At 41.9% G+C, this 22640-nt stretch overlaps 1 protein-coding gene across 1 annotated transcript in view; it reads right to left on the bottom strand.

Moving 5' to 3' along the window:
* The window catches only part of PTDSS2 (phosphatidylserine synthase 2), a 1400831-nt gene that overhangs the window by 829741 nt on the left and 548450 nt on the right, over positions 1-22640 (bottom strand). The window lies entirely within an intron of this gene.

Genomic DNA, 22640 nt, shown 5'->3' with positions numbered 1-22640 from the left:
GCCTGTCACAAGTGGTGTCCCACAGGGCTCAGTCCTGGGCCCACTCTTGTTTGGCATCTACTTTTCCGAAGTACAAGCAAACACAGGAGGGTTATGGCTGACAAAGTTTGCAGATGACTGCAAACTGGGCGCCATAGTAGAAAACACATCTGATACAGATATCCTTCAGAAGGGTCTCACAGAAGCGGATAACTGGTGCCAGAGCCACGGCCTAAAGTTAAATGCCAAAAATGCATAGTCATACCCTTCGGGAAAAACAAGGTTACCTAGCTACCAAATAGGTGGCAATCCACTGAGCACAGAAGAAGTTATCAGGGACCTGGGGACCCAGGTTGATAGTAGTCTGTCATTCGACACCCATGTAGCTAAAGTAGTTAGGAAGACCTTCTACATTGCCCACCTTATCATGAAGGGATTCTCATCTAGATCAAGGGAGGTCATAGTCTCCCTTTACTCATCACTCATCAGGCCAATGATTGAGTACAATGCCCCATTCGGAATGTATCTGACCCGACACTTGCAGCAGCTGGAGAGGCCACAAAAGTTCCTCACCAAAAGGATAAAGGGTCTCAAGATCTGTCCTATGCTGCCCGACTGAAAGAACTCCAGCTCTATTCAGTCGCTTACCGCTTGCTCAGAGGTGACCTTTGCCTAACATACAAGGCCATGTCAAACCCAGATTTGATGAATATGCTTCACCTCACAAAATCTAGATCCATCAGAGCCACAAGGGCGGGAGACTTAAACCTTGACACGGCTATTAACAGGACGTGCTGGAGGGATAGATTCATCACCCAAAGACTCCCTATGCTGTGGAACAAAATCCCGGTACATGTGAGGCAGAGCACCTCGCTGGCCTTGTTCAAGAGAAATCTTGACCAATGGATGGGAGATCACAGATATACCCCAGGGATAACCTCAGTGTCACTGCTCGACAGAGGCACAGCAAAATAATGGGTATAGTTCCCCATACTAAAGGGGTGGCGTAAGCCACAAAACGATGGGCTAGGCTTGTAAATGCCCTCGGGCAGATAGCCTAGTATGAACCTATGAACCTATATGGTGCAATACAAATTGATTTAATATGTATGCTACTTGAAATTATATTGGAGAATAATGTGATGCTATTTAAAGGGAAATACTATCTGCAACAGGTAGGGGTTACAATGGGCACACCCTGTGCCAACAGTTACGCGAATATTGTGTTGGCACAATGGGAAGAGAAGGCAATTTTGATAAATTGTATCAATAAGTCACATGTTTATTTATATAAACGTTTTGTAGATGATCTTTTTTAATTTGGACTGGATCATATATGCAGTTGATGCAATTTGTAGATTATTTGAATGGCAGTACAAGTTTTTTGAAGTTTACATTGAAGGCCTCCAAAACAATGATAGACTTTCTAGATGTTACCATTATGAAAGACGACGATGGTGTTTTTTTCTACTACTTTGTATAGAAAAACATGTCGAAGAAATAGCATCTTATCTCGAGATAGCATGCATCCTGCACACGTGTATAGAAATATAATAAAGGGACAAGGGATGAGGATATCCAGGTTAAATACTAATGACAGAACTTTTATGAATGACCTGGACACCTTTAGGGGTGAGTAGGTTGAACGTAAATATAAGTTGAAAGAAATTGATTATAACCTTGGATATGTTAAAAATTTAAGAAGGTCAAAAGCCAAACCATACATGAGTGATATTAACTTGGAAACTAGAATTGTTAGTAATAATAATAAAAAAGGTAAATATAATTTGAATAGGACATCTTTAAGTCTTCAATACTCTAGCAATATTGATGTAATAAGGGATGTTGTGAAACTGAATTGGTCCATTCTGGAACCTGATGCACATATTAAAGAATTTGTGGGAGATGAACCACATTTTATATATAAGAATAAAAAGAATTTAAAGAGATTGTTGTGCAGCACGAATAAGCAACATCTGCAGGATAAGCTAGTAGTTCAACCATACTTAGTATCTTGTGGCAAGTGTAGTATATGTAAAGTTCTGAGCATGGACAATACTTTCATACACCCCATTACTGGCATTAGATATGAATTTAAAGTTAAGGCCACATGCACCACTCATGATTTGATATATTTAGCAGTTTGTAATGACTGCTCATCATTTTATGTAGGTATGACGAATAGGTCACTTCATGATAGAGCTAGGGAACATCTTTTGGCAATCCGCAATGATATCGAAAGAAGTGCATTAGCTAAACATATAAGGGTCAACAGAACACATACCTTTCAATTTTTAGTTATTTGTAGGGTAGAATGTGGCTTAAGGTTAGGAGACAAGAAAAATGTTACTGAACAAAAAGAACTGTATTGAATAGTTAAGCTACAGGCCGATAAGTGCCCTGGTATTAATGAGCGGGCTTCTATAAAACCTTTACTTGCTGCTAGAAGGCTTAAGTAACTTTTAATAGATTTATATATTTTCATATTTATGCTCGTATAGATGTATGTCTTGTAAATTTATTATGTTTTAAAGGATTTTACCTTTAAGATCAGAAATTGGTTATTTCATCTAATTGATGATGTATTTAAATGTAGTGAATGTTTTGTTTGAATGAAGTCTGAAGAAGCATCAAGTTGGATGTGAAAGCACTTACTGTTGGTACCTGTTGAATTTTTGGATTTGAATAAATCGTTGGTTTTATGCTGTGGTCTCTCCGTTCTCCATTTTTTCTACTTATGCCTATATTTCCACAAGTAATGCAATCATTAACTTTTACTGACATCGGTAAGGATCAAGCAAAAGTTTCCCCAACGGGGTACTTAGCTTTAAGTTGAAGAATTTGGTTCTGAAACTCGAAAACAAAAATTTCTGGAGTCAGCCGACCGACACTTGCGAACTGCTTCTGCTTCGGGCACCACACGGCAAGAAAGACTGATGTAATGGTGTCAGCTGCATGTTTTATACCCCTGACGACCTGACGTCATGGAAGAAGGGACAGCAACCGACACAGGACCCAAGACTTTGTTAATCAGGCTGACTGAGGGCAACCTGCCAGCAGATTACCCAAATGTAATGGCTGCAACAGTAAAACACGTAGAACATCAAAAGTGGGAAAGCCAGCAAGTGGAAATGACAGAATGCCACCAGTAAGTTGTCTGGAGACAACAAGGGTACCAAACTACCACAAGAGGTTATCTCCTAGTTTAGTAGATGGGAAACAGGCCACTGCTGAGGGAGATACAGCCTCTGACCTAACCATTTTTAAGCCTGCAATGGTTACAGAGGAGAACTACTTGCTTGGGCAGTCTACTCCAATCAGAGCCTCAGGAGGGAACCCATTCCAAACAGCTTTGGCTAGGGTTCACCTTGACTGGAAGAGTGGAAAAGGAAGCAAGCAAGTAGGTGTATTTGAGGATATCTCTGTAGATTTTGATAATGCAGTACCTTGGCTGCATGCAGTTACATGCAGTCAAGCTTGGAGACAAGCATGTGGACCTGGTAGCCTAGGAGGACCAAGACAGACTGCACACGAAGCCAGGACTGGTGAGGTGGCTACTTCAGGGAAGGGAGCTACTTTGTAGCACTGAGACTGAAGATGAGCCACAGCTACTTGTGGGTACTGATGTTCCCATGGACAAAGGGACTGCAAGGACAGAGGTGAGTAGTAGTATCCAGGCTGAATGTGAGGCACTGCTATCAGAGGATATTAGAATTCCTATGGAAGGGGAGCTGGGAAGGGTTACACAGAGAGTTGAGACAGGCTCAGCTGTCAGATCCTACATTACAAGACTTGAGGGAGGTAGCCAGGGAGGCACCTGATTGTCATGGAAAAGGGGAATCTGTATATTGGGACAAAGGGTTACTGTATAGAGAGTGGACCCATGAGGGAGGGCTAGAGGGCGACAGAATACAGCAGTTGGTAGTGCCCATAGCCTACTGTCTGGCACTTCTAGCCATAGCCCATGACATTCCCTTTGCAGGTCATACGGCCCTAAAGTGTACAGAGAGACAAATTATGCAAAACCTTTATTGGTCTGGGATTTCCAGGGATGTAATAGGGTACTACAGGACCTGTGAGCAGGCCAAAATGTAGGCAAGGCAAGAGACAAGGTCAAGGCCCCTTTGAAGCCTTTGTCTGTGATTGAGGAGCCATTTCCATAGGTAACTATGGGTACTGTGGGGCTGCCAAGTACCCCAAGATCTACAGGGAAGAAGTATATCCTAGTAGTAGTAGATTATGCTACCAGATACCCTGAGGTGGTGGCTCTGTCCTCCATCGAGGCAGAAAAGGTGACAAATACTTTGTTTGAGATTTTCAGCAGGGTAGGTTTCCAAAAGAAATACTGACTGACAGAGTTGTCAATTTCATGTCAGACCTGCTGGCTTGCCTGTGGAAGCACTGTGGGGTGAAGCACCTAAAGACCACCCCCTACCATCCCCAGACTAATGGTCTGGTGCAGAGGTTAAACTACACCAAAGACCATGCTACTGGCACTTGCAGACCAGTTTAAGAGGGAGTGGGAGAAATATCTGCCCCATCTGTTTGCTGACAGAGAGGTGCTTCAGGAATCCACAGGTTTTTCATGCTTTGAGTTGCTGTATGGGCATAGGTGAGTGGATCTCTAGATCTCATTCGTGATGAGTGGTAGGGTGAGTATGAATACCAACAGGAATCTTTTGTGGCATATGTCCTAAACCTCAGGACAAGGTTCAGGGAACTCATGGGCTTGGCACAGGAGAACCTGGCAGAAGCCTAACAGCAGAAGAAGGTCTGGTATGACAGGAATGTTTAAGCTAAAGAGTATGCTGTGGGGCAGCAGGTTATGGTTCTCATTCCTGTCAGACACAACAAGCTTCAGGCAGCTTGAGAGAGACCCTTCAAAGTGGTTAGGAAAGTCAGGGCTGTTAACTACATGGTAGAACTGCTACACAGGAGACAGGGGCAAAAAGTGTACCATGTTAACACCATGAAACCTTACCATGATAGGGAAGCCCTGGTGCTAAGTATATGCAGTAGAAAGCAGGAGTTGTCTGAGGGGGATCTATAGCTACAGGGAGCCAGCCAGCAAAATCCCAAATTACTATGGTTGCGCCTAGGGTTGCAGGCACATGATATGACAGTGCGGCACTGTAATGGAGTCAGAAATGAAAAGGCAGCTGGGATCTCAAGACATGGTATGAAGTAATGTATCCCCAAGATAGGCTCATCCCTCTCAAGCAAAGTTTCTCAAGGGTCACATGAAAAACTATCTTGAGTCTTCGGGGGGGGGGGGGGGTATGACAAAGATGATACTGCCTGTACAGCTATCTGGAATCTTGTAAATAATTATATGTAATTTGTGAATATCAACATGATTTATATAAGATGCTTGTGTTACAAATGTATTAGAACTGTATGTCGTGTGTGCCAAACTGCTGGTGCAGAAGTGTATGTTGAAAAGGTTTTTGCAAAGTGCTGTTTGAAATGTAACCACAGTGTACCCTACTGGAATAGAACAGAAATGTACATGCACTATTGTAATGGTTTAAAATAATTAAATTACTTTATGGCTATGCAATAAAAGATATGTTTCAGTTTTCATTGCAGCTACAGACACAGAGTCTGTGCTGAGAAGCTTTCTGTGTTGCCTTCAGAGTGAACTAATTACTACCTCAAAGTATGAAGGAATGCACCATTGTTTCATGACTTCCAGAATCTGCCAAAGATCTGAGGTCTACGTATTTTCACAGATAGATGCTAAATACTGCCAGCTTCCAGCAGTGTGTGTGTGTGTGTGGGGGGGGGGGTTCACCTTGGATAGAGTCAGATGACAATAAATTATTTCATTCTGTAAGCTATTCCAGCAGTAATATTTGCGATATTAATTGAGAACACTCGGAGAGAAACAGTGCATTCTCTATTCTGTCTTGGACCTGACAAGATCCATTCACCGCACATCTGCCTTGCTCTGATGAATTAAGTTACTAGGGAACAGTATAATCTCTTAGCTATAGTCAGGAATACAGTGAGGCTTAAAGTAGATATATTTCTTTGAGACTGTCCTGCAATGTTGTTTTAAACATTTCCTCTGGTTTTGAACTCTAATGGCACTGTGAATATATACTTAGCATTGTCTTGTTCTTTTATTATTACATATATTTAAACCTTTAATTGGGGATGATCTGTCTAGAGATATTTAAGTTTTGAAAGTACTTGCATATTTATTTCATGACACTGTGTGGGCCACTCCTGATAGCCTTGCTCTTGATTAAACTACCATTTGTATTAATATTAATATTACACAGTAAGATTGGATACCGTTTGTTGGCTGGTGGCAGCGATAAATACCTTATAGTTTGGGCAAAATGGGGCATAGCTAGTAAACCTGTGCCAGCCTTTCCCAGGTGTGTGTGTGTGTGTGTGTGTGTGTGTGTGTGTGTGTGTGTGTGTGTGTGTGTGTGTGTGTAAATCAAACCTCAAAGAGAGTGTGTCAGCTACTTGGGCAGGGACACGAAGCACTGGTTGGACAGAGGAGGTGCTGTAGGTATTGTCTTGGCCACTCAGCTTAGTTCTCAACTATATGTGCGAGTGGGAGGACGTATTGGGGATTGGGAGAAAGAGGGAGAAACCAGCCCCAGACTGACTGTAGTCTCTGTGTACTCTTAAGGGAAATTGCACTTGATGCAGAGAGCTACACCTGAAAATACTCTGTGTGTACTTGTCATCCTCACTGTTGCAAGTGGTGAGGATTGAGGCTCCCTGATTACTGGTATGGTGGAGGGTCGTCACACATCCAATCAACTCAAAGCCATAGGTAACCACTGGAAGCAGACAGGAGGGATGGAGTTTGAACTGAATGAAAATGGGACAACAGGGATCCAAGGTTATGGCGAGTACATCACTTTCGTATCCAATATTGTCTATTTGCATCCTTTTCAAACATATGTAACAGAAGCTCAAGCTGTGAAACAGGGTGGTATCAAGGAAGGACATTTCTGAGTATGGTGGAACCAAATAAGGAACGTGATCTGGTTCGAGTGCCCAGCTTATAGTGAGACACAATGGTGTGGACCTTAGACAAAGTGGCTGCAGAACAAATGTCACAAATAGATAGTTCTCTCTATTAAAAGCTAATGAAGTATAAACTGCTTTAATTGAGTGAGCTTTTGGTTTAACAGATAAGGGCAATTTCTGCTATAGACAAAAGAGATGCAACTTGACAGCCATCTGGACAAAGTAACCTTAATAACAGTCTTCCCCAACTTTAATTTAGAAAATTAAATGCACAATTGATAGTCTTTTTTGAATTGCTTTGTTCAGTGAATACAGAATCTGCCTGTGGACATATAACATATACAGCAAATATTCACCTTTGTATGAATACATGAGAAAAAACAGAGGCAAGTTCATAAATTTAAATTAACTTCTGATGCCACGTTAGGAATACAGGACATGTTAGTTCCAAGGGAAACTCTATTTGTGTGAAATACCAGACACAGAGGCTTACATGAAAAAGCCTGTAACTCAGATTCTTCGTGCTGATGTCACTGCCATTAGACAGACTTGTTTTCCAAGTAATGTTCAAATGGAGCCTATGATAGAGAATGTAGCATAATGGTGATGTCCCAAGGAGGAGCTAAGTCTCTAACAGGAAGTCTTAGTAAAAGGTACACTTCAGGAAAGCTTAAAGATATTGTAATGCCTTTATGTCCAGCATGAAAAGTAAAAATTGCTTCCAACAACATCCTGATGGTGGCAAAACTGGAACCTTTATCAAAGATCAGAGAAAAATTCTAGTATCAATGGAATGGGTGCTGAGAAAGGGTCTAGACCATTAGAGTAAGCCCAAATTGAGAATCTCCATTTATTCTGGAAAATTTTTCTAGTGGACTGTTTATGAGAAACAAAGCATATTAACTACTGTAGAGGAAAGCCTGGTGTCTCTGGTTATGCTTAAAATTGGAGCAACCATGTGGTTAACATCATGGACTTCTGATCCAGAGAAGGCAGTCCAGATGGATGAGTTAGTAGGTTTGGATAATGATCCAATATCCAAGGTGGATGTACAACAGCAAGTCATAGGCAGGTGAACAATGTCTGTCAGGGCCGAAAACTGGCAAATGAGGATTACCTTGGCCTTGCACGGTCTTGCTTTCTGTATGAATTTGCTCAGTGGGGCAAAGGGGAAAAGGCATACAGGAGTCCCAGGGGCCAAGTGTGAACCAGCCCATCCCTCAGTTACTGTTGCTGTGAAGGGATCATAGCAAAATACTTGCTTCACTTTTTTTTAGATAGGATGCAAAAAAGTTGCAGCAAGGTTGGACCCAGCAACTGAATAATAAAAATATTATCAAGGGAGGTCATGGTCTCCCTTTACTCATCACTCATCAGACCAATGATTGAGTACAATGCCCAATTCGGAATGTATCTGACCCGACACTTGCAGCAGCTGGAGAGACCACAAAAGTTCCTCACCAAAAGGATAAAGGGTCTCGAAAATCTGTCCTATGCTGCCCGACTGAAAGAACTCCAGCTCTATTCAGTCGCTTACCGCTTGCTCAGAGGTGACCTTTGCCTAACATACAAGGCCATGTCAAACCCAGATTTGATGAATATGCTTCACCTCAAAAAATCTAGATCCACCAGAGCCACAAGGGCAGGAGACTTAAACCTCGTAATAGGACGTGCTGGAGGATAGATTCATCACCAAAGACTCCCTATGCTGTGGAACAAAATCCCGGTATATGTGAGGCAGAGCACCTCGCTGGCCTTGTTCAAGAGAAATCTTGACCAATGGATGGGAGATCGCAAATATACCCCAGGGATTACCTCAGTGTCACTGCTCGACAGAGGCACAGCAAAATAATGGGTATAGTTCCCCATACTTAAGGGGTGGCGTAAGCCACAAAACGATGGGCTAGGCTTGTAAATGCCCTCGGGCAGATAGCCTAGTATGAACCTATGAACCTATGAACCTATGAACCTATTATTGTAGGATTGAGGAACCACTTATGAGGCATTAGTACCATTCGGCTCAATTTGTCTGCAAGTACACTGGACAACCCCCGGGATGTGCGTTACTATCAGAAAGCTTTGTGAAGACATCATCCAGTGCCAGAATTTCATGGCCTCTTAACACAGAGGATAAAAACATGCTCCCCCTTACTTGCTGATGTACTACAATACCGCTATGTTGTCAGTCTGTATGAAAATCACACCACTAAGGTGGAGATCCTCAAATGCCTGCAACAATAGGATGATTGCAATCAACTCTAAGACACTGATGTGAAGATTGACCTAAAGTGACGAGCAAATACCTTGAACCATTCTCCCTAAGAAGTGCCTCACCCCCACCTCACCTTAGAAGGGAGGCACCCATGGTCACTGTTGCAATTGGCGGTTCCAACTGGAGAGGGTGATCCCTCGATTATAGTTGGGGATGTTACCCATCAAGCACTGTGTTGCTTATAGACCTGATTAATTTGGACATTTGTATGTAAAACGTTAATGGAGTGAGACCACTGCACTGCTAGTCTACTGCAGTACTCTCATGCAGTATAAGCCTAAAGTGACCATTAGAAGTGTGGTCACCATGTGGCCTAAAGATGTAGAACTAACCTCGCTGGTGGTGATGGCTGATGAAGTATTTGTAATACTTTGAGACAAAGTGACAGAACTCTGGGCTGGGGAAGACTGACTATTTGCAGGTTGGTAACTGTGGCATCCTATAAACTCTACATTCTGTGTTAATAGAGTTAGGAATAACTGCAAGTCTACCAAAATGTCGACTAAGTCCAGTAATAAATGGAGTACCTAGTCCAGGTGACAGCAGTAGATGCTTGGAAGTAGCAACGAAGAGCCAGCCGTCAAGATACAGGAAAACATGGATCTCCAGCAGACGCAGATGCTATGCACCACTGTCATGATATTGATGAAAACCCTGGGGGCTGTGGTGAAATCAAATAAAGTGCTCAAAATCGGTAGTGATTGGCTTCCACCCAGAACAGGAGAAATCTCCTTGACTGCTTTGCTATTTTGATGGGATAGTAGGCATCACGGAGAGCTGTGAAGCACATCCAATCCTCCTCCTTCAGTACAAGTAAAATGGACTGAACTGTGACCATTCAGAATTTTGTCGGTTTCATAAACTGGTTTAGATGACAGATTAAAATGGGTCTGAGGTCCCCCATTTTCTTTGGTACTAAAAAGAATCTGGAATAGACTCCCAAAGTCTAACTGGTCATGGGGGACAAGCTGGATTACTTTTCTAGCAGATTTGAAATTTCTGCAGCTGCTAAGTCCCCATGAATGGGTGGAATGTCAGAGACGGTCTTCTTTTTCAGAGGTGTAAGGGAAAAAGGAATTGAACAGCCTCTGGATATATCTTTAGCACCTAGGAATCTGTCGTTACTCTGTGGCAGGTTAAATGACACAGATAGGTGCCCCCTGACTTACTCCAGAGTGCAGCAGTCAGGCAACTGTTCAGGAGCGCTGAAAAGCTTACTCTGTAAAAGGACTGCAAAGGCCTTGGTTATTCAGTCTGCCTCTGTCTCTAGGGCATTGTCTGTTAGCATTTCCTCTCTTTCTGCCATAGGAAAGTCTTATCACCTTGGAGGTTATGGAAGAAATTCTGCGATTTTCAGAACCACGTCTTCTTCCCTGGTCTTTAGTTCCAACAAATAAATCTTTGTGAGGCAGAGAAGCAAACTCCCACTGCAAATAAAGTCTTAACATCATGTTGCCTCCTGGTGAGAGTGTTTTTTTACTTTAGGTACAAACATGGTTGAACCATCATAAGGAACATTTACAAGGGACAACTTAAAGCTTTCTGCAAAGTCACAAAGATGCATCCAGACATGGTAGCCCATGATTATGTTGGTGTCTGCTGCCCTGGCTGTGCCATCAACTGCATTAGAGAGTAAACACACAGCAAAATGTGAGGAGGATTGCAGGGTGCAAAGCTGGGAGTCCACTGTTTTCAGTACATTTACAGGCAATACCCCTGAGAGAAACTTGGTGACTTCTTTGGTTAAGTCTCTCTGTAATCTGGTTAAATAAGTCAAATAATTCAGCAATCTAAGGACAAAGGACACCGACGCAGAGGCACGCTTCTCAAACCTGTCCATTGCCCTTGATTCTCTGTTAGGAAGATGAAGGGATGAACTTTCTCCTGATAGCTGCTGCTACCACCATAACATCTACTAATGGACCCTTACTCCAGTGTTTCCTATCCCTAGGAACAGCCAAAAAGTGAACAGTTTCTTTTGGGATTGGCTCCACCACATCAGAGTCCTTCCATAACTGTTCAGCCATAAGGCTAATAAGAAGGTCAACAGGCGATACCACCCAGGACGGTCTTGGTCCAGAACAAAAGGCTTGCAAGATCACCGACTCATTCGGTGAAGGGTCTTGGGATGACCAACCCCTTCTCTGGTTCATTAATTAAAAAATATCACTGAAGGACACGTCTTCAGAGAAGGACCAAGGGGAACCCTACCATTCCTCTAAGTCACTGCCTTTAGTAAAAGGCCCAGGGGAACAGTCTAAGTGCAACAATCTGCATGCCTGTTTTCTGGAGACACGTTCTGGTGGAGCAACAGAAAATGTAGAACCTGAAAGGGAACTGACAAAGCAGATCTCCTCAGAAGCCCATGAGACCAGCTGTCCCCTGGGATGAGGCCAAGTGGAACTATGACCTGCAATGTCAGAAATGGACTAACCTAGCACAAACGGATAATACAGTACACATAGAGAGAAAATAAGGGGGTAGTAAATGAAAGGCAACCTTTGAGTGTTCAGTTGAGACAGAAAAAGGAATAATGGAGAATAGGACATATAAAATAATGCATAATTGTAAGAAATTCTGTATGATAACTGCAAGAATAGATTAGGAAGAAAATCAAAAGGCAGTTTACAAAAGAACAGTGGGAAGACATCTGTATGGCTCTCAAGTATGCAAAGTTGCGAAGGTTTATGATTTGTGCATGAAAAGTATTTCAATATGCAACTTTATACCACAAGCAGACTTCAGAGAATTCTTCCTCAGGCAGACACCAATTGCTGGAGGTGTGGTGGGATAAACAGGCAATTACACACCTTTTTTTGGCAGGGGAGGACACACAACAACTTGACAGATTCTTCAGATCTCTATATTGTACTTTGTCAGAAATCTGAAAGAAAATACCTGTACTTAAAGAAATTACACTCTTAAACTATTGTATAACATCTGAATTACCTAGGCATAGCCAGTAACATTAAACCTAAGGGCATACTATCAAAAAAGCAATTACTAGTACATTGACATTAAAACCTTAATTAACCATAATTGAAGTCCTGAATATTGTAAAGGAGGTAAATTATTTTTATTATTTATTTTACATTTGTTTACCAGGAGAGCCCGACTGGGCATAAACCCTTTTTCAGCAGAGACCCGGGGAGAAAAGCACCATTGTTGGTAAACTATTTTGTTAGCAGCAAGAAAATTGTATAATACAAAAAGAAATAAATAGTAACACACATTAATAACGGTAAAAAGACTAGAACAGAATAACTTGGTCAAGTGGGAGACAAGACCAATAATCTTGTATAACAATGCCTCTAGAAGACAGTTATTATAGTAGGAGCAGCTAGTGACATTGTATACAATAAGAGTGCGACTACGATACTTAGTCTTATAAACAGGTAGCATAGCAAACTGAAGACTTAAAATCTGGCAGATATTAACAATGAGAAAGAAAAAAAAAACATAAGGTAGTCATATGGCTTAAGTTCAATGCTCATTACATATGCAATTAAAATTTTAAAATTTAAAATCAGCTAGTTCCATGGTTTGGGCTACCCATGCCCAGTACATGTACAAGGCCAGGAATTGGTGAGGTGGGCTTTAATGTGATGAGTGAAGTTTTTTAAGCTAGTTATAGTTCTAATTTCAAGTGGTACGACATTCCACACTTTAGCAATGTAGTAGGAGTATAGAGAGTCACCTGAGCTATTTTTACTCCTGGTTACTTCAATTACAGCTTTATTAGAGGATCTTAGGGAAGGGTACTTATATGGGGATTGGGGAGGCCTTGTACAGCTTGTGTTTTATCGGGTTTATAGTACATTTGGTGGGCAGTAGAGAGTTGTGCGATAATGAGTTGGTGGGGTAGGTCTACCAAGATAGCTGTCTTACAGCCTTACAATGATGGGTTCTAGGACAGCTAGTGGCAAATTTAGCTATCTTATTATAGCAGGCATCTAGCTTGCTTAAGTCTGATTCAGAGAGGTTGGTAAGGATGGGTGAGGCGTATAGTAAAGTTGACAGAAGATGAGTTCTGGCTGTGGTTGTTCTGGAGTTTGTGGTTAGGTAGTTTTTGCATTTGTATAAGGTACCTATTTTCTTGTGTACTTTTTTTACAGTCTGGGCAATGTGCAAGTCGAACTTCAGATTTTGATCAATAACAACACTGAGAATTTGGGTGGATGGTACTGGTTCAATCAAAGTCTTATTACTGGATGTGATGTTGAAGTAAGTGGATTGGGTTTTGAATTTAGTGGAGTGAAAGCGCATGAGTTTAGTTTTATTTGGGTTCAAGATTAATTGGGCATCTGCCAATCATGATTCAATAGCATGGGAGGATGTTTGGGTTAAGTTCTGTAGTTCAGGTAGAGTTGGGGCAGAACAAATGACAGTGGAATCGTCTGCATACTGTATAAGGGTGGCTAGAGTTGTAGCATTATGGAGATTTGTAAACAGGTTAAAAAGGAGGGGGCTGAGAATAGACCCTTGAGGCATGCCCATAGTCACTGGTAGTAAGGGAGAAAGAGCTTTGTTCCACTGTACCGCTTGCTGCCGATCTATGTGGTAGTTTTGAAACCAGGCTAGAGTGGAGTAGCTTTGGTTAATTTTGGACAAGGCAGTCAGCAGTTTATGAGACACTGTATCAAAGGCTTTTGATAAGTCTGAACAGATTGCTGATACTAGGTCACCTTTATTTCTAATCTGAATGATGGGGTTAGTGAAGCTACTAAGGACTGTGGCAGTACTATGGTAGGGGCGAAAACCATGCCGAGTATTTGTAAGTAATTCATTGTCTAGGAGATGGTTAAGTATTTGAGTGTGAACACACCTTTCAAAGATTTTTGATAGAGGGGATAGGATTGCTATGGGCCGATAGAGAAGTCGGTGGAGGACCACCTTTGTGTAGGGGTAAGATGCAAGTAATTTTCCAGAGAGTGGGGATGCGTTGCTCGGATATGGAATGGTTAATTAGTAGGGAAACTGGATAGGAGATGGCTTCAGCTGCTATTTTTAAGTATGATGAGGGTAGGTTGTCAGCTGCTAGGGTTTGTGGGTTTTAACCTGAGCAAGTATTTGTCTATGTTGTGTGTTGGGACTGGTTTTAAGGAGAATGTGTTATCTAGTAGAGAGGTTAGGTTGATGGGCAATGATGGGATGTTTTGGTTGGTAAGGATTTTAATGGAGTCAATGAAGTATTTATTAAACTAGACAGCAAAACATTCTAGGTGATTACTTGCTGTTGGTTGAGGAGTCTTAGTTTGACCTGGTTGTAGTATTTTATTTGAAGTGGTCCAGAATTTTTGAGGACTATTTTGGTATTTAGCTTGTAAGCTAGTACAGTAATTCTTCTTATCAAGTCTTATTTGGGTTTTGGCTTGGTTTTTTAGTTAGAGATACTTCTGGTGAGTAACTATAGATTTTTTTTTGTGGGTTCATTTGTGCCACGCTTTATCCCCTTCTTTTAGGAGTGATTTTGTCTGTTTAGAGAACTAAGAAGAGTAATTAGATTTTGCTAGTATTGTCCTGATCTGAGACATGTTATTTAAGATATTTAAAAATGTGGTGATAAAGTAGTCGACCGCACTTGTCCAGGGATAAGGTTTTGAGAGGTTTCCAGATGCAGAGCTTAAGGGATGTTATGAAATCTTGAGGCCTGACATTTTTGGTGTTGAGAATTTGGTAAGTAGATGGGCTTCTTTGTAGGATTTGCCTGATGATGTATAATGTATGTTGGGAGGTGGTCACTGAGTGAATCAGGGAGGGTACCAGAACTACAGGAAAGTGTGAAGTAGTTGGTGAGAATCCAGTCAAGGATAGTTTCCTTTTTAGTAGTTTTATCAAACCTTGTTGTGGTCTGAATTTATTGGGTAAAGCTGTAGAGGTTGATATGGGTGTTAGGGTGGTCAGAGTTGCAGGAGTACCAGTTAATATTAAAGTCCCCTAGTATAATGGTCTCTTGTGGGAGGTTATTTGACGATGATTGTAGGATGGTTTCAAGTTTGTCTATGTTGTTGCCAGGAAAAATATAGGTACCTATGATGCTGACATTTTTATTTTGGTTGAGTTTTATTTTAGCCAAGAGTATTTCAAAGTTGGAGATATGCGAGGGGGTTAAGGTTAACCCTCTCTAATGTAAGATGTTTTTTGAAGAGCAGGGCTATACTGCCATCCCTTTTTGTTTTCCTATCTTGCCTGATAATGCTATAGCCAGGGGAAGAATTTCATTACCAAGGATATCCGGTTTGAGCCAGGTTTCTGTCAGAAGGACTATGTCAGGGGAATATAAAGACAGGCTTGCATGAAGTTCCTGTATGTTAAAGAACTGGATGTGGGATCTTTAGAAAAGGGAAGGAGAAAATTACATATAAATGAAATTAAATCTGTGAGAATATGTGCAGAATAATGTTCAGAAGGAGAAGTGAAAATTAAGGGATGACAGGACTTGAGCAGTTTATGAAATGCTGGTGGGAATGATGATTACTAAAAAAGATAATGTGTACAATGCAGAAAACTAATGAAAATTCTTACAATGGTTTGCACTCTTTCTCTAACTGTACCGTGTGCCGATGTTCAAAATATATGAACTTAATAAAGGTGTTACAAAAAAAATAAACTTAAACTCACCCAATACATTTCTACTTACAACCACCTCTCCCATAAACAGGGTTTGTGGTCCACTCAGAGCATACATACAGCTCTCTATGGACCGTAATTGATGAAACAATGCTAGCTACGGCCAAAGGCAAGTCCAATGGACTATTTTTATTGACCTTACAAAAGCCTTCAACCTCATTGTCCACAACATCCTCCTCCATTACCTACTAGAAATAGGCATAAGTCCTGATATCAAAGTTTCAAAACTGCCTTACTAATAATCGCCATTTCTCCTTTATAATTCGTACTTCCAATCACTCAGCCTTCAAAAAGGAGTAACAAGATTCAAAACTTGCTTCTCTACTATTATCTACCTTTACAATCTTCCCCACGATGTCTCATCTCCTCTTCCTACTTGCAAACAGATTTCCTGGTGTTAATATACTAGATATACAATAAAATCCTCCTCAACCCCAGCAAAACCAAAACAACGATTTTTGGCACTAAACAAAGTTAAGACACCCCCCCCCCTCAAAACTCATATTTATAACCATAATGCCATCTCCAAAGAAAACACTATCTTTTAAATACCTCTGCATTTGGTGCAACACCCCCACAAATTCTTCCTCCACCTTGACTACACAAGGAAAAAAAGTTAGTTCCCTTTTATTTTAAGACAATAAAGTTATTTCCTATTCTTACTAAAACCTCAAGAACAAGTCAAAAGCAAAGGCATTCTACTCTCTCAACTTGAATATAGCCTTCACCTCATAGCCACTATAACAAAAAACTCCACACAAATAAATAAAACATGAAGATGCATAATGCAGTCCCATCACAATGGGCAGCACTTTAAAACACTAAACAAATGGAACGTTTCACTGTTCAACAAAGAGCTGACCTTCTCCTAGGATCCCAACTCTTCAAACTCCTGGCCAACCAGTCCCTCTCTCTTCCCTATCAGTTAAACTAGACAGCCTTCTTAAGCCTCAGAAACTGCTCTCCCACCACACAACAACCCCTCCCCCCAAAACTGAACTCTATTGTATTCATCAATGCATCTATATACTAGGTCCAAAATTATTGGAAAGTATGCATTACCCCACAGACAAGAAACATCATCTTACCCTAAATTTAGGACTCTGCACATCAGCCACCTCAATGCCTCTTACCAAACAAATCACCAAACCTGAGCTTTATAACTCTTTATCCTACTAATATAGCTCTTACTGTGCCTCACACAGTACAGTCTCTATTGTACCAATCTATACTTCTCACGGACAAAAGTTTGCTTTTAACATAGCTCATCCTTCCAACTACTCACAAATGTTACTATTTACAGCACTCAACTATCCTATCATTCTTAAACAGCTGTGATCAGAGACCCCTCACTTTCTAAATGTGATTTGTCTTTATTTATTCTAAATAATGTATATTAACAATCGTATATATTCGATATTTTGTTAGCTGACAATGGTATATTTCGGAGGAATACTTTCATTATACTCTTACTATATCTCACTAAATGCAAATTTGCCTTTTATTATATTCCTAGACGGATACTGTAATTGGCAATCTGTGATCAGTACTCTACTCCAGTAAACAAATTTTAAATAAAATAAATTCAAAGTTATAAGGAAACAAAGAAAAAGCAGATTGTTTTTAACACATAAACCTGATAACTATGTATTTTTAAATTTTTTTTTTTTTTTTTTAAGTACAAGCTTAATTTTAAGTGCCATATTACATGTTCATAAGAAAGAAAATAAAAGGACTGTGGATAAGCAAATTTATATGCTACTGGGCCTGTAGGACAAAGATTCAAAGTCTTCAATTGCTAATACTAAACATTTCTAAATGGCAAGTAAAACACTTTCTCTAACATTTTGCAGACATTTAGTATACCATGCTCTGCAAAATACAGATCTAACACAAATCCCATGGTCTTAGGTGCTCTCACTGTTATCACTCCACAAGAAGGGAACTAAAAGCATTCTGAATAAGCCACCTGATCGATACCTTTATTGTAACCCTTCCAGGGAGACACAAAAGAAATGTCTTTTAAGCAGTTTCCTGAAGGTTTAGTTGACAAACAGCACTTTACTGATCATACAAGCCTGAAAATACATTCACTAAAGACATTTTCCATGGTCAGTATAGACAGGATTTCAGGTTAAAAAAATAGAACTACATTTCAGTCATTTCTCTAAGATGCAGCAATCTGAACAGTTGTCCTAGAAAATTGGGAGGGTTCAGTCTCTTGGGTGGACAAAGAATGAAATAAGTTACCCGAGATATGGCGAAGTGGTCCACAAGAACGTTTGCTCCAGTGTGGCTAAATAATTAATTAGTAGCCTGCCATTTGGAAAACTGTTTCCAATTAAAAAATAAATATGCATGCTGTAAAAGAGAAATTTGCCATTACATTTCATGATATCTAAAGAAAACAGAATTAATTATATTCTAGATGTCTTTATTAAAAAGTACATATTTCTCAGTATCAAGTTTAACCATAAGCCCCAAATGCTCTAAAACACTGTAGGTATGAGTGACTGTATGTGTTGCCTGTTCTGGGGGGGGGGAGGCAAACAGGTTTATTTGTGGAGTACCCCACCGGCGGACTATGTCTAGGAAGACCCCTGTCCAGCATCCATTCATGCTGTGGTGAGGAGGTCCTGCTTAGCAGGTCTGCTTGTTTGTCCTGTGAGGGGACATGGGTCGCCTACAGGACCAGGTTGTGGCCAGAGGCTAGGTCCCATTTCAGCAGGGTCTGCCTGCATAGCTGGTAGGCCATTGTTCCTCCCTGTTTGTTGAGATACCACATAATTGTGGTGTTGTCGGTCACTATCCGGAGCACCCCTGGGACCAGATTGGGAATAAAGGTCTTTAAGGCTAGGAGGACAGCTTTCACTTCCCTGATATTGATGTGCTTGCTTTGTAGAGAAGGGTTCCAGTTTTCCTGGACCCTGTAGGATGCCAGAGTTGCACCCCAACTTGAATCTGAGGCATCTGTATGCATTGTTTGGGTTGGGGTGGGTGGTTGCAGTGGGAGTCCCGCGTTTAGATGGACTTGATGGATCCACCAGCTGATTTCTTTCTTTAGACAGGGAAGGAGCGGAATCTCCTGTTCTAAGGGATGTAGGTGTTGGGACCAAATGTTTTTGAGGTACCACTGTAGCTTGCGCATATGCATCCTGGCCAGTAGTAGCATGGGGACGGTTAAGCCCATGAGATGCAGGAATTGCCTTGCTGTCACCTTCTGGAAATGGAGGGTTTCCTATAAGTGGACAGTCAGGGATAGAACCTTGTCCTATGGGAGAAAGGCCTTCATTTTGTCCGTCCTGATTCTGCAGCCTAGGAAAATCTTGTCCTGGCCTGGGCTCATGGAGGACTTTGGGAGGTTGATGGTAAACCCTAGATTTTGCAGAAGGGACAGGGTGAAGAGCAGATGCCTTGAGGGGTTATCTTTGGACTCTGCTAGTATTAAGATGTTGTCTAGATAAGGGGTAAATCTGGATTCCCTGCGTTCTGTAGAAGGCAATTGCTGAGGCTAGGCACTTTGTAAAGACCCGAGAAGCAGTGGATAAACTAAAGGTCAAGACAGTAAACTGGAAATGAGGGGATGGTCCAGAGAAACGCAGACATTGTCTGTGGGAAGTCCTGATGGGTATGTGAAGGTAGGCTTCTTTTAGGTCTAGGGTGGCCTTGAAGGCTCTGGGTGGAATAAGAGGCAGAAGAGTGGGTAGTTACAGCATTTTGAAGGAGGGTACCTGAAGATGTAGGTTTAGAAAGGAGAGATCTAAAATGGGTCCCCAGGGGCCATCTGTTTTGGGCACCAGGAAGAGACGAGAGTAGAATCCCTTTCCTACATGTGCTGAGGGGACAGGTTCTATTGTGCCTAGCTTTAGAAGTTCTGAAAATACTTGTGGTAGGAAATTAATTTTTTTTTTTTTGGGGGGGGGGGGGTACTCCTGGGTGTTTTTTTATCCTTTTTGGATAATGGATAAGACCCACTGATCTGTGGTGATGGCTTGCCGAAGGGGGAGACAGTGCGGCAGGTGTGCATAGAGTGGAAGGTGGGCCAGGCAGTCGTGCATTACTGGGACCTCCTCTATCCTGAAAGGGTTTTCTGAGTTGAGGAGGTGGTACATTAGGCCTGGACGAAGAAGATCTTCTTGCCGCAGCTGGCTGAGGGGGATTGTGCCTTACAAAATTGGTTTTAGCAGGGTAGTTCCTGTAATATTTGGGAATGGGGGACACCAGCAGGTGCTTGATGTCCTGTAATTCTTTACTTTTTTCCCTGCAGATTTTTGAAGAGATCTGCAGATTGTTTTTTCCCTGCAGATTTTTGAAGAGATCTGCAGATTGTTTTTTCCCTGCAGATTTTTGAAGAGATCTGCAGATTGTTTTCCAAAGAGGAAGTTGTGATCCAGGGGGGTGTCCAAGACTTTGGACTTGAAGTCCTCAGGTAGATTCTACAGTCTTAACTAGCAGTATTTCCTAAGGACAGAAGCAGATGCTGCAGAGCAGGCCGATGCTTCTGCAACACTGTAGCTGCATCTGATTGAATGCCTACTTGCTGAGCCAAGGACAGTTTGGAGGCCATGCCAGGCTTAATGGGACTGTCAGGCATAGAGGCCAGCATGGAAGAGGTCTGGAGACACTAAGTCTAGAGCATATTTAGTCATGTGGATCTGATAATTTATGTCTCTGAATGCCAAAGTAGAGGATGTGTAAACATTTCTTTTCCATCCTATCCATGTATTTGCTATCTTTATCAGTGGGTAGGAGGGAGGTGGAAGGCAGCAGCCTGGACTGTATCAGGAGCAGTGGCAATAACAGCTGGGTCAGCCAAGGGAGGTTTAACTAAGAATTTTTGCTCCTCTGGCACTTTATAGATGCGATCAGGGAACTTGGGGGCCGGAGGCTGGACTCTGGGGCCTTAGAGGCTGAATTATAGCATCCAAGTAAGCAGGAAGAACTAGAGGGACTGCTGAGGGGGAGGGGGATTCCACTTGAACTAGCTAAAAGCACCTCTTTTGGGTGTCAGTCATTTGGGAAGTATCCCATTTGAAGTAAGTGTTCATCTTGGTGATGGTCTCACCAAAGATAATATCCTTCTACAGATTCTTCATCAGGGGAGTAATACTCCTGGGGAGAGGCAATCTGAGATGTGCAAGAAATGGAGTCCTCTGAGGAAGAAAACGAAGAATCATGCTCTTCCTCCCTAACCTGAGAGGTCATGGGTGGGAGGGAAGAGGTAGAAGCAGGTCTAGGGCTCAATAAAGGCAGAGTAGAGGGGGCTGAGGCTGTAGGCCTAAGGGACATGAAGGCCTGCTTAAGTGAGAAAGTGAAAGCCTGCCAATCTGGAAAGGTTTCTTGAGAAGAGAAGGTATGGTTGTTTTTTTTTGTTTCTTTTTGGCCGGGGTGGAGGTAGGGACCAGCCTGGCATCCGACTTACAAGACAAGATTTCCGAAGGCTGGATCCCGGATGGAGGTACCACAGAATCTGGTTCCCCCTTGACATCGAGGGTAGTCGGAGTCAGGGCAATCTCTGCGGACGTACCGGTTGTCGACTGTGCAACGGCTTCCTCAAGGGTCATCGTTGAATTCGACGGAACCGCCAATAGCTCAATTGCTAGACCACCAGTTGGCGGGGCATTGGGAAGTGGAGCGGCAGGTAAGGAAGACCTACGAATCTTGGCCTTCTTTCACGGAAGTTCGTGTTCGGCCTCTGATGCGGGATCCTTTCTAAGAGCTAACCGTTTTAGGAGCTGATTTTCTAGGTAAAGGTTTAAGGTGGCCAAAGGGCTGCGCAGGGATTTCGGCACAAATGACTGACAAAATCGAGCAGGAAGAATGGTCGTGCTCCAGGCCTAAGCAAAAAATACATCTATCATGAGCGTCTTTTATGGGGTATCATGCACCTGCAATGGCACTTTCCCTTTTTACCTGACCTCAGCTAAATGCTACAAAACCAAGCCTAGGCAATAACAGTTAGCAAAACAAGAAAAAGTCGAAACCCAACGGGTTACTTAGCTTTACTGATGCGACGTATGTTAAGGAGCGATCATACGATGTGTAGGTCATCTGCGGCTGAAAGGTTCTGAGGATTGTGCGTACAGATGTCACATTTAAGGCCCCTGGTTTATGGCCCTACGTGTGATGTCCCATGCAGCTGCAACAGTCAAGCTGAAGCTTTTGTATAGCAGCTGACGCACGAGTCACTTGAGGGCAGGAAATCCCACAACTGGAATACTGCAACATAGGAATAAAAGGACATATTTTTGTGCTTCTTAACTATATCTCCATTTCCTTTATTTCCACTATAGTTATAAACTCCACTTTAATTTTATCCCACTCTCAAGTTGTATTTTCAGCATACATTTCTTGAATTAATTCCAAAACCCATTCCTTAAATCCCTCCCTTTTCAGATGATAGGTGAAAAAGCCCCAGTATCTCATTTTTAATTCATTACCTTGCATTTTTATTTTAATTATTGGTGCATGATCTGAAATAGTTATTGGGTGTGTCTCAAGACCTTTAAGTAATCATGCACGTTCCCGTGAGATAAATTCTATCTAGCCTAGCCCACTTTTTGTATCTTGGAGAATAATATGCAAATTCACTCTGAACTCCTACTATTGAATTCACACCTTCCACCAACAGAACATACTCTGTCAAAATTGGTGACTCCATCTCCAGCATCTCCAGCAGTAGACCAGTCACCAGTGAAGTACTGCAGGGGTCTGTGCTGGGCCCCTTATGGTTTGGCATCTACTTCTCAGAAGTCCAGGCCAA

Source organism: Protopterus annectens, chromosome 17.part0 (assembly GCF_019279795.1).
Source record: "Protopterus annectens isolate FY-2018-M chromosome 17.part0, PAN1.0, whole genome shotgun sequence".
Lineage (NCBI taxonomy): Eukaryota > Metazoa > Chordata > Ceratodontiformes > Protopteridae > Protopterus > Protopterus annectens.
Note: the sequence above shows the minus strand (reverse complement) of the source record. Positions and strands in the feature narration are given on the sequence as shown.